The sequence below is a fragment of the Anthonomus grandis genome, chromosome 22 (assembly GCF_022605725.1).
Source record: "Anthonomus grandis grandis chromosome 22, icAntGran1.3, whole genome shotgun sequence".
NCBI lineage: Eukaryota > Metazoa > Arthropoda > Insecta > Coleoptera > Curculionidae > Anthonomus > Anthonomus grandis.
The window spans coordinates 45,718,057-45,729,900 of record NC_065567.1 but is presented as its reverse complement, the minus strand read 5'-3'; the positions used below and the strand labels follow the sequence as shown (position 1 = coordinate 45,729,900).

Sequence of the window (11,844 nt, the reverse complement as noted above, 5' to 3'; positions counted from 1 at the left end):
GCGGCAGTACCACTGGGTAAACGAAACTGGACGATAATCGATAGACGATAGTCGACCGGGTACATTTTAAAGCACAGGATTGCGTATCTCCAGATATTCAATCAACGGTATCAATGAGCTCGCAAGAGTCACCTGCTCATCCAAATCGCATAGGTCACATTAAATTGGCTGACCTGTAACTAACCATAGAAATGCACGTTGCAAGCCCCGCATCCCTGCAAGAGCGGATACTCAGCCCATATACTTAGTAAATAAAATTGATTTTACCGCCTTAATTTGGCCACGCATTTCCACCATTTTGATTGGTCAAGTTAGCTACGTCAAACTGTCAAATTACTTACAAAAGTTTCCCCTGTCAAGTGAGAGGGCACTGTGGGGTCTGTCAAAACTTCTCAGTTTGTATGCAACCACCATCTCTCTATATGTGTGTGTTTTTTTGTCATTAAACATTTTTGCCAAGAAAGATAGATGATTTAACTCTGACCGACCTATGATTCCGATTTCCGCCATTCAGATTGGAGCTTAGAATGGTCTAGCGACCTCTATAGCCGATTGTAGACACCTAGTTTTTTGGCGAAGTCTTGACCGCCCACTAGATGTATCTATTTACTTACTGTATTTGTGTTCTGTGGGTATTGTTGAATTGGTTCACTTGAATTTATGATTCAGGACTAAATAGGATTCAATATTCAGTTTAGCTAAATATTATGTTCTGTGTAGTTGGGTATGTTATGGGATGGGTAGATTAGTATTTGAACTCAAGTCCTTGTTTTATTTGACCTTAAACTCATGTGATTTTATACCACATACGTCTTCCTCATCAGTTTTGTTGGATGTTAAGTGCTAAAAACTCACAATGACTTCTAGGATTTCTTGTCGATGGTAAGTCCTGTCCTATATTACAAGACCAAAAATTTCTTTTATTTACCTATTTATTCACCACAAATAGGAATTATAAGAATTGTGTTAGTTTTCATGCTATTGTTGTTCATTACTTAGGTCTTATCTATTTACAAAAAAAAATAGATAATCATTTTTGCCAATAATGTAATAGTTCCTCATATTTCCTCATATTATATATAAGGAAAGAGAACAGCTAAACCTCTATACAGTTATTTAAATTATAAAATTTAAATTTGTATAAATTACCAGAAACCTATGTTTCTTAATGTAACATTAAATAAAATAAAAAAAAAATAAAATAAGATAAATGTAAAAGCAAATTATTTAATTATACTAAGTAGTGTTTTTACAAAAAAATTTGTTCTATCTAGATTAGTTGAAATTAAATTAAAGGAATATTTTTTCAATTAGTTTAAAAATAGCTTAAATGAAATAAACATTTTCAGAAGTTAATTGCTGACTATCCTCTACTTTTTAGAACTGACATTTTAGAGTTTATTAATTTAACTTTTAATCACACTCTCATCTTCATTTGTTTTATAAGTTCAATACAGTGCATACCTAGATGACCAAAATTTGTATATAGGATATCGCAAATAGAAAACATATAATTTAAACAGATGTACATTTCATGGGAAGCACAAATGCAGATCTGCAATGTTGTATATACTTCAAAATATCCTCCCATTAGAGAGCACAGTGTCTTATTACAACATTGTTATATTTTCTAAGTGTTTTGTCTATATGTTAAAACTTTCTTATTTTATATACAGCGTGTTTCAGAACTATGGGATCAAACTTCTAGGGGTTGTTCAGTGCAATAGTAGAATCCATTTGAGTATAGTAAACCATGTCCGGAAATGTGTCACTTTGCCACTACGCCCCTAAGACGCGTTTAAATTTAGAAAAAATATTAATTACCTAAATAGGATCTGATGCATTTATTTTTACCTTTTGTATATGATACCATCACAACAATTGTTCAAAATGTCTTCCTCCAACCTCAATACACCGATTTAAACGCCGCACATGATTTCGGCAGACTACACTAAAAATTTGATCCTCATTTTGAATGATTTCAAATGCTGCTGTTATTCGTCCAATTAAGTCTAGCTCTGATTCTACTGGAGTTTCGTAGACTAAAGACCTTACTTGTCCCCACAAGAAAAAATCGAGCGACGTTAAATCGGGTGACACAGGAGGCCAAGAAACTGCTCCACCTCTGGCAATCCAATGGTGCCCAAACCACTAAGCCAAATACTCGTGTACTTGTACAGGAAAGTGAGCCGGCACTCCATCATGCTGAAACCACATTTGCTGTCTAACGTTTAGTGGACCTTTTTCAAGGAGTTCTGGGAGAACTTCCTCCAAGAAACGCAGATAAATAGGTCCTGTTAACCGTTCTGGTAGAAGGTATGGCCCAATTAAATAATCATCAACAATGTCTGCCCATATGTTGACAGACCAACAATTCTAATGTTTTCTTGGAAAAATTGCATAAGAATTTTCTTCGTCCCAAACATGGCTATTCCTACTAGCAGTAGCAGCTAGTTGCAGTATTGTGAGGTCTCTGGAGTCTTTCTAACGTCTCTCAATACCTCTCTTGTCACTCTATACAGGTCTCCCAGCGGAGATTACAATAGATTTTTAGAGATTTTGACCAGTGTTTTTGATTCACTTGACATTTCAAAAAATATCATTTTAACTGGAGACTTCAATGTGCATTTCCTGGATTCTACAGACCTTAGGGTGGCCCCCCTTGTGGACCTGCTACTTTCATATGGTTTGTACAAAACTGTAGTTCAACATTAGGCATAGTTCCTGCCTTGATAATATTTTTACAAATAGTAACGTAAATAGTACTTTACCTCTGAGCCAATTGATCTTGATGCTTTATCGGACCATACAACAGGAATTGTGTCTACATTTAAGTCATTGGGGCAGGTTGGGGGGAAGTGCCGTTAGGGTGAATTACAGGCCAATCACTGACAGAGGTTTGTTCAATTTTTACAATGCTGTTGAATCAATTAACTTTAACTCCATTCTCAATACCAACCAAGATATAAACAGTAGATGTGAAACCTTCACCGGTTTAATAGGTAATGCTATGGAGGAAAGTTTCCCTATTAAATCTAAAATCTTTAAATCGGGCCCTAAAGAAAACAAACCTTCATGGTTTAATGAACATCTTAGGAACATGAGGGAAAGGTTACGAGCACTACATGGTATTCATTTGCAGCACCCTACTATGGTTTCTAAGCAAGAGTTAACTTAGTATAAAAAGTCTTATCAGGGAGAGCTGTGCAAAGCCAAAAAAGCTGCAAATGACAACTTTATTAGGAGCTCGGAAAACAAGCAGGCAGCAATGTGGAGTTTAATTAGTTCAAAAAATGCTACATCTATTTCTTCAAAAAATCAAACTGCTCAAACTTTTAATACCTTTTTTGTTAACATTGCAGAGAGTATAGTCTCCTACCTAGAATTACTATCTACCTAGAATTACCTACACCCACAAACAATTTTTCTAAATTTTTAACTCCTGGTAGATTTACCACTGACTTTTTTAAATTTCATGAGGTGACTTTCAATGGGGTTAGAGATAAGATAAACTCTCTTAAAAATAAAAAGAGTAAAGACTGTTTTGATTTTAACGTTAAACTCATTAAAACAATTAAAAATATTATCATTTATCCATTGACAAATCTCTTAAATGCCTGCATAAAAGAAAACATTTTTCCTACATCCTATAAGGTGGCTAAAGTGATACCAATATATAAAAACAAAGGTTCAGTTGATGATGTGTCAAACTACCGCCCAATATCACTGTTACCAATTTTCTCATGCCAAGATTCTGGAATCATTCATGAAGGATCAAATGTACCAACATTTTGAAAATAACAATCTCCTTGTGCAGGGTCAGTTTGGTTTCAGGAGTAGCAGGTCAACTGCATTGGCTATTGAGAGTTTGGTGGATTTTTCATCAAGGGGTTTGGAAAAGGGTTTCGACACCTATGCTTCATTCTTTGACTTGACAAAGGCCTTTGACTGTGTATCTTATGAAATTTTATTAAGCAAGCTCTGTTACTAAAACTTTCATTCAGAGAGCATTGCCTTTGTCAGGTCATACCTGTATGGCCGACTCCAATATGTGTCATACAATGCTAGTGTATCTGATAAACAGCCATTACATCATGGAGTACCACAGGGATTCATTCTAGGCCCACTCTTATTACTTATTTATGTAAATGACGTGCCTTATTTTACAGACCAGGCACATGAGCATAAGTTGATCCTGTTTGCTGATGACACTACTCCAGCATCATCACCCGGCAAAACAGAAAATCGCCAGTACAGAGGAAATAGAGAGTAAAATGAGGGAATGGTTTGTAGCAAACAAACTAAACCTTAATGCTTCAAAAACACAGCATCTAAATTTTTCACTTCGAAACTCTCAAATAGATCTGCCACAGGATAAATCTGTAAAGTTCTTGGGTGTACTTCTTGACTCTGGTCTCACTTGGGAAAACCACATTATTCAGCTGGCATCTTCTTAAAGTTATCAAAAATAACCTTTCTAATAAGAAATCTATCCAGCTCTGTATCAAGGGAAGTTTTGTTGTTGGCTTATCATGGTTACTTTAGCTCCGTTATGTCATATGCTGTGCTGAACTGGGGTCACTCCATTCATGGGGAGAAGATATTTGGTTTACAGCACAGGTGCATAAGGGCTATGACTGGTTTGGGGCACTGTGACTGTTGTCGACACTGTTATTCTGACCTTGGCATCCTCACTTTTCCATGTGTATTCATCATGCAATGTTTGACTTTTATAAAAAATAATCTACCATCATATTTAACACACAGTAATATACATCACTATTCAACTCGAAACAGTCTGAATATTTTGCCGGAATTTCGCAGGCTTGGGAGAACCCGCAGAGAAACTGTTTATCATGCGATTTGTCTCTATAATGTGTTACCATTGCAGATTAGGGAACTTAATGAACAAGCTTTCATTAAAAAAATTAAAAACTATTTATTAAAAAAGTCTTTTTATTCATTTGAAGAGTACCTAAATAACAATTTTAATGGCCTAATTTAACTGTTTTTATAAATATTGTGTGTCTATTATAAGTATTTTTAAATTGAGTCTCTGTAGATTTTAATTATATATAAGTTTTAGAATCTTACTGTACATGTGCGTATATAATTTTTATTTGTTAACTTTAGTTAATACTTAAGTTTTAAATCATGAAATTGCATTTTATATATTACCATTTATATTGACTTGTAAAAGCACTATGTGTAATATTACGAATAATGAAATAAATAAATATTATTGTCTCTTGTGAAAGAGGCTTCATTGGTCCACAAAACATATCGTAAAAAATTTGGTTGTGCAATGATGTGATCCAGAAGCCATTGACAAAATTGAACTCTAGGATGATAATCGGCTGCAGTCATACCTTGAACTTTCTGGAAGTGGTAAGGATGGAGTTGTTGCTCTTGTAGTACCCGCCAGACAGAAGCGTTACTCGTATTCATATTCTTAGAGACGTCACGTGTGCTATTTGATGGTTCATCGGCAACTCGCTGAAGCACCTCTTCTTCAAATTCGACCGTTCTTACGGTTCGAGCAACACCAGTATCATGCATCTTGGTCTTAAACATGCCTGTCTCAGGGAGCCGCCTATGAACCGCAATAAACTTTTTGTAACCAGGATGCTGTCGTTCGGAATAACGTTCATGATACAACCGCGATACTGCTCGTACATTGCAGTTTGTTGCTCCGTATGCCAAATGCATATCCGCCAATTCTTGATTTGTAAAGTTTTCCATTAGCAATAAATGTTTAAAAATTGTAAGCTATAAAATTTTTAAACATGACATTGAGAATTGACATTGATAAGCGTTGATTTTAAACAATTGTTGTTATGGTATCATTTACAAAAGGTAAAAATAAATGCAGCAGATCCTATTTAGGTAATTAATGGTTTTTATAACTTTTAACGCGTCTTAGGGCCATAGTGGCGTAGTGACGCATTTCTGGACATTCTTCCTTCACTTCGGGTTCCTATGCTCAAATGGATTCTTCTGTTGCATTGAACAACCCCCAGAAGTTTGATCCAATAGTTCTAAAACACCCTGTACTGTGCATTCATGATGAGAGGAACATTTAATTAATTCATTTAAAATTAAGATTAATTTTTCTACTTTTATCAATCAATCAAATAACCTCCTTAGTAACTTTCAGTATGGCTTTCAAGAGGGCTGCAATACAGATGATGCCATTTACAATTTGTTGAATGATCTATATGCCCAAATGAATGGAGGTGGTGTTTCCGCGGTGGTCTTTTGTGACCTTTCAAAGGCCTTTGATTGTGTTAGCCATGAGGTGCTGCTTCTGAAGCTCAGCTTCTATGGTTTTAGAGGAGTAGCAGATTCTTGATTCCATTCTTATCTCAGAAGGGTCATCAACAGCAAGTTTTTGTGGGCTCTGAGATCTCAGAAAATCATGAGATAACCTGGCGAGTACCACAGGGATTGGTCTTGGGTCCAGTTCTTTTTCTTTTGTATGTCAATGATCTTACAAATCTGGACTTTAGGGGGAAAGTTACCTCCAGAGGATACAAGATTGGTTTGACTCAAATAGCCTGTCATTGAACTTCAATAAGACCAAAAACCTGACATTTAGGGGTAATCTTGTAATCTTAAATTTACTGATCAGGTACTTGTTCTTGCTAGTAAAGTATCAGCTTGTTGTTTTGCCATCAGGGCGCAACTAAAGAGCTTGGTACCAAGATGGATACAGTATTTTTTTTTGGGGGGAATGCTAGCAATTATCTTATCTAGCCCTTTGTATTGCAAAAGAGAGCTTTCAGGTATATATTTGCAAGACAAAACCTCAGGATTCGTGCCGCCCTCTAATTGCTTGAGAAAACATTCTAAGAGTCACCTGTGTGTATATACTGGAAGTTGTTAGTATCATGTTCAAGATTCGGCATAAATATATGGCAGAGGACCCTAGGTATGTGACATGACAATGAGGTCTAGGGAGTTAATTGAGGGGTGAGGGGCAATCTGCAACTACCCAACATCCGCTCTTATTCAGAAATCAATTTTCTACAGAGGGATAAAGGTATTCAATCACCTGCCATGCAACATTAGAGACTTTGCAACAATTAAATGCTTTAGACATAAGCTTAAAAAGTATCTGACAGAAAAGGCCTACTATAACTTTGAAGAGTTTTATGCTTAATGTTTCGTGGAGACTAGTAGAGACAGTGTATGTTTTTGTATGTATATATAAATTTTGATTTTCCTCCTTTTTTTGTTTACATTTCTCTTTTTCACTGTTTTTATTCTGTTTTTTTCTTAATTTTAAGTTGTTTTGTTAACAACAAATATTTGTTCATAACAATAAAGCTTACTTTGACTTTTGATTTGATTTGATATTTTTTGGACACATCGGTTAGTAAAATGTCATAATATATAGGGTGTTCTATTTAAACAAATTAATTTTGATGGCATAGTGTCAGGTGTCCTGTATAGAAATTTAAAAAAATGCCTAAATGACAATGCTAATCAACATGTCCAAGAAACAAAAGCAGAAAGAAACACTTGAATTTGTTGCTGCATCATGAATGTACTCTATAGAATAAATAATGAGCATTTTATTGATGAAATTTTTATAGAATTTGTAACATGTTTTCCTTGTTTTTAGGATATCATGATTTTATGTTTTGTTTAGTATATGTATGTATTTTTGGCCTATGCAAATGATGGCTTTGGAGAAAAATCATGGACATTTAATCTTTTACTAATATCATAGGGCAAGATGTCCATTTCCTTATTTAAAGTAAAGAATCCTGTATATTAAAAAAAAAAAAATCTATTACTATTTATTACTATTTTTAAAATTTTTTTAAATTACTGCAAAAGAAATCAAGACTATCTGCATACCTATTAATAGTTGCAGAAATCCTATTTATTGGATTATTTAACAGATATGATGTTCAACAAAAAGGAATATGCAGAAAGTTGCATGCACCTCTAGTTGCATAAAATGGGACATGGATTGAGAAAAGAGCCAAATACTCAGGATATCTGGTTAGGCCACTCAGTACCTTGTAAGCAAAACAGGCATTATAAAATTCTTTTCTACTACGAGTACTAAGAACTACCCCAGATTTGAATAGTCTGTATCTTACAAACTTTATAAATCTGAATTGGATGTTTTCAATTTGAGATATGTTATTTGATAACAAGGGAGACCAGATTATATTTGCGAATTAAAGATTCAATTGAACGAAAGATAGATACAATGTTTGCAGTGCCGAAATGTTTGTAAAATTGCCTAAGAGTTTATTTGCCTTACAGATCATAATGTCAAAATGGTAAGAAAAACTAAGCTTTGGATCTAGATAAACACCCAAATCCTTCACCAATTCCACATTCATTAATGGAATAATCAACAGCATGAAGATTTTTTTGTCTACTAAATCTCATAAAACAACATTTATTTACGTTAAGTAGCATGTCATTTTGTTGGCACCAGGAATATATTGTGTTTATATCATTTTGCAAAGTAATAAAATTATTTGGAGCGGAGATTTGCTTGTAGATTTTTAGGTCGTCGGCCAAAAGCCGGAAATAGGATCCCAAGAGAGATCCATGATCATTAATAAAAAGACTGAAAAGCAGAGGTCTGAGCCACAAATGCCAAGTTTAGCAAGTTTATCAACTAAGGTGGTATGATTGACTTTATCAAATGCCATACTGAAGTCTGTGTAAATGGCATGAGTTTCATAGCTTTTTTCAAAGGATTTAAAAATATAGTTGGTAAACAAAAAAAGATTTGTTTCAACTGAACGCCCTTAATAAAGCCATGCTGCTGATCAACAATTATCTCTTGAAAAACTTTAGATAAAACAGTTTTCACACAATGCTCGAAAAGTTTAGGGATAGATGATAACATGCTGATGGGTCGATAATTTGAAACGTCATTCTTGTTACCAGATTTAAGGAATGGATAAACATTTGATAATTTCCAATTATTGGGAAACTCGCCAAGTAATTAAGTTTGATTAAAAATATAATAAAGAGGTAGATAGAGTAAATGGCAACATTCTTTTAGCACTCTATTGGGTATAAGGTCAGGTCTAGCTCCTTTGTTGATGTCTAGTCTAGAGCATTCAACATCACTAGGGCTTATTAATACATCAGACACTAAAGTAAATCTTTCAAAATCTTGATTATTTAAAACATTTCCAGTTCCCACTGCAGTGTTTAACATACTAGTGTTGTAAATAGATGAGAAGTGTGAAGCAAACAATTCAGCAATAGAAAGGGCAGAGTCAGCTTTAGAGTCACCAAGAAACATTTCACTTGAAAGACTAGTATTATCATTATTAGACTGAGAATTAAGAAACTTCCGGAAATATTTACTGTCATTGATAATAGAATTTTCTGCTCTTGTAAGATAGCTATTGAAATATTCCTTGGTCAGATTTCTAGCTTCCAACATCAAGCCACTAAAGTTTACATAAGCAAAAAGAGCGCAAACTACTCTGCTTATACAATTTATGCATGATTTTCTGAGTCATGTTTTTTAATTTTTTTGAGGATAATGTTTAGAAGGAAAAAAGTGTTTTATAGGTACAGACTTCTTAAAACAGTCATACAGTACCGAATAAAAGTTAGCAACAGTGAGATCTAAATCAGAATCTGACATGATGGTTTTCCAGTTGTAATCTAATAAGTTATTGTTGATAAAATTTAAATTCCGATGTTTAGCTTGAGCGTTATGGTTTTCGGGGGCCGGCTCTGCAATGGTTCGCATCGTATTTGAAGGATAGGTATCAAAGTATTTCCTCAGGTGGTTCCTCCTCAAAATAGCAGCCTGTTTCACATGGTCTCCAACAGGGATCAGTGTTGGGTCCCATTTTGTTTCTGATATATATAAATGATATGGCAAACCTTGATATACAAGATATATTTATTCAATTTGCAGATGATGCAACGGTACTTTGGCATGACAGTGCTGAAAACCTAAATAATACAGTAAATAGGGATTTAGCCAAAATTAAAAAATGGTGTGACTGCAACAAGCTAATTTTAAATGTTGTTAAAACAAATGTCATGAACTGCAGTTTGAGCAGAGTTTGCCTTGGAAACATTGATTTAAATAATTTAAATGAGAAGAAGTTCTTGGGAATAAGTCTTGACAACAAATTGAAGTTTGAAAGTCATATCAGAATATTGTGCAACAAGTTGGCGTCTAATTGTAATGCCCTTAATAACAAGAGAAGTAGAGTTTGGTATGGCCAGGAATGCCTATTTTACACTGATTGAGTCACATCTGAGGTATGGTTTGTGTTTTTGGGGTGCATATACCAATCAATTATTTATGAGTGTTTTTATCTTGCAAAAGAGGGCTATCAGATATATTTGCAAAGTAGGTATAAGAGATTCATGTAGAGAACTTTGTATTACTCACAAAATCCTTATGTTGCCTTCTTTATTTATACTGGAAATGGTGTGCTTAATTCACAAAAAGTACAGAGATCTCAATGTTGGAGATAGGCACCATTATAGCAGCAGAAGGGCTAATGATGTGATTTTGCTTGTACCCTCAAACTCATTAATAAAAAGGTCATTTATATTTGATGGTAAAAAAATGTTTAATCATCTTCCAGCGGATATTAAGGAAGTGCAAAGTAATAGAGTCTTTAGGAAAAGGGTTAAAAAATTGTTCGTTGCAAGAGGCTACTATGAAGTAAATGATTTCTTTTTAGATAGATTTTAACATATGACATTATATATTTTATATTTTCTGACGAATATTTGTCTGTGCCCTGTCAGAAATGTGTATGTAGTACTTAAGTTTTGCTGTAAGAAATTTTCTTTTTTGAGCATTATTTTAGTTGCTATTTTATACTTATGTATGATTTGTGTGTTGTATGTGTGTTTTTTTTTTTTTTTTTTTTTATTTGTACCTATGTATGGTAATGCCATTCTTCGCATACAGCTTTGTCGACAAGATTATCTCTTAGACAATAAAGCATAGTTCGATTTGATTTGATTAAAATCATAATACAAAGTTACAGGTGCATCCAAAAGTTTAGGTTGATAACAAGGCAACTTCAATTCAAGTGGTGGGTGATAAGGATCATGTTTAACAAGACCACTGCATTCAACTGTAAAAGATATATCAAGATTTGAGAAGCAAAGATCCAGAATACACCCATGATCATTGACCACCCCATTGAACTGAGTCAAACCTTCAATGGCTACTGTATCGCATAGCAGGGTCTCTCTTTCATGCAATACAATACTAGGATGGAGACCATGCTGATTATCACTATAAACCCACAAGATATTGTAGACTAATCCATTAAAGGAGGAATGTATACACAGTCTATATAACATTCCTGGGAATCAGCGAATGTCACAGATATCCAAAATTCCCAGTTTGATCATAAGAAAGAAACAAATTCACGAAAAGTTTAAAATTAGTGGTCAACAGCAGGAATATGATACTTTACAAACATTGAATACTTTACGAACATCATATAACAGTAATTACATATAAAGTTACTGTAGACTATAGTTAACATATATCATATATTATAGTTTTTATTTATTTATTTATTCAAAACTTTACAAACACTAGAAATCGGGTAATAGTAATTACATGTAAAGCCTATAACAGGAAAAAAAACAAACAAAAAACATATTAAAATAATTTCACAACAATAACACTAAACCTAAGAGAAAAAAAAAAGATAAGAAGAAAAAAGTAAAACATCCTAAACTATGTCCCGATGCTCAAGCAACCTCCTAATTTTTAAAATATATAAAAATGACTGCCCGATTCTGCCTTCTGGTACAGAGCATCTGGAAGTCAAACGTTTTTAACATTGCCCTGTATGACACCAT

General features: G+C 34.0%; 1 protein-coding gene across 2 annotated transcripts in view; it reads left to right on the top strand.

Moving 5' to 3' along the window:
* Positions 1 to 611: 611 nt before the first annotated feature.
* The window catches only part of LOC126749097 (furin-like protease 1), a 152,309-nt gene continuing 141,076 nt past the window's right edge, over positions 612 to 11,844 (top strand). The window contains exon 1 of one of the 2 annotated variants that reach the window (XM_050458729.1): positions 612 to 882. The gene's annotated coding sequence lies outside the window, so the exon portion shown is untranslated. The remainder of the gene's footprint in view (positions 883 to 11,844) is intronic. The other variant, XM_050458730.1, reaches the window with a different exon arrangement.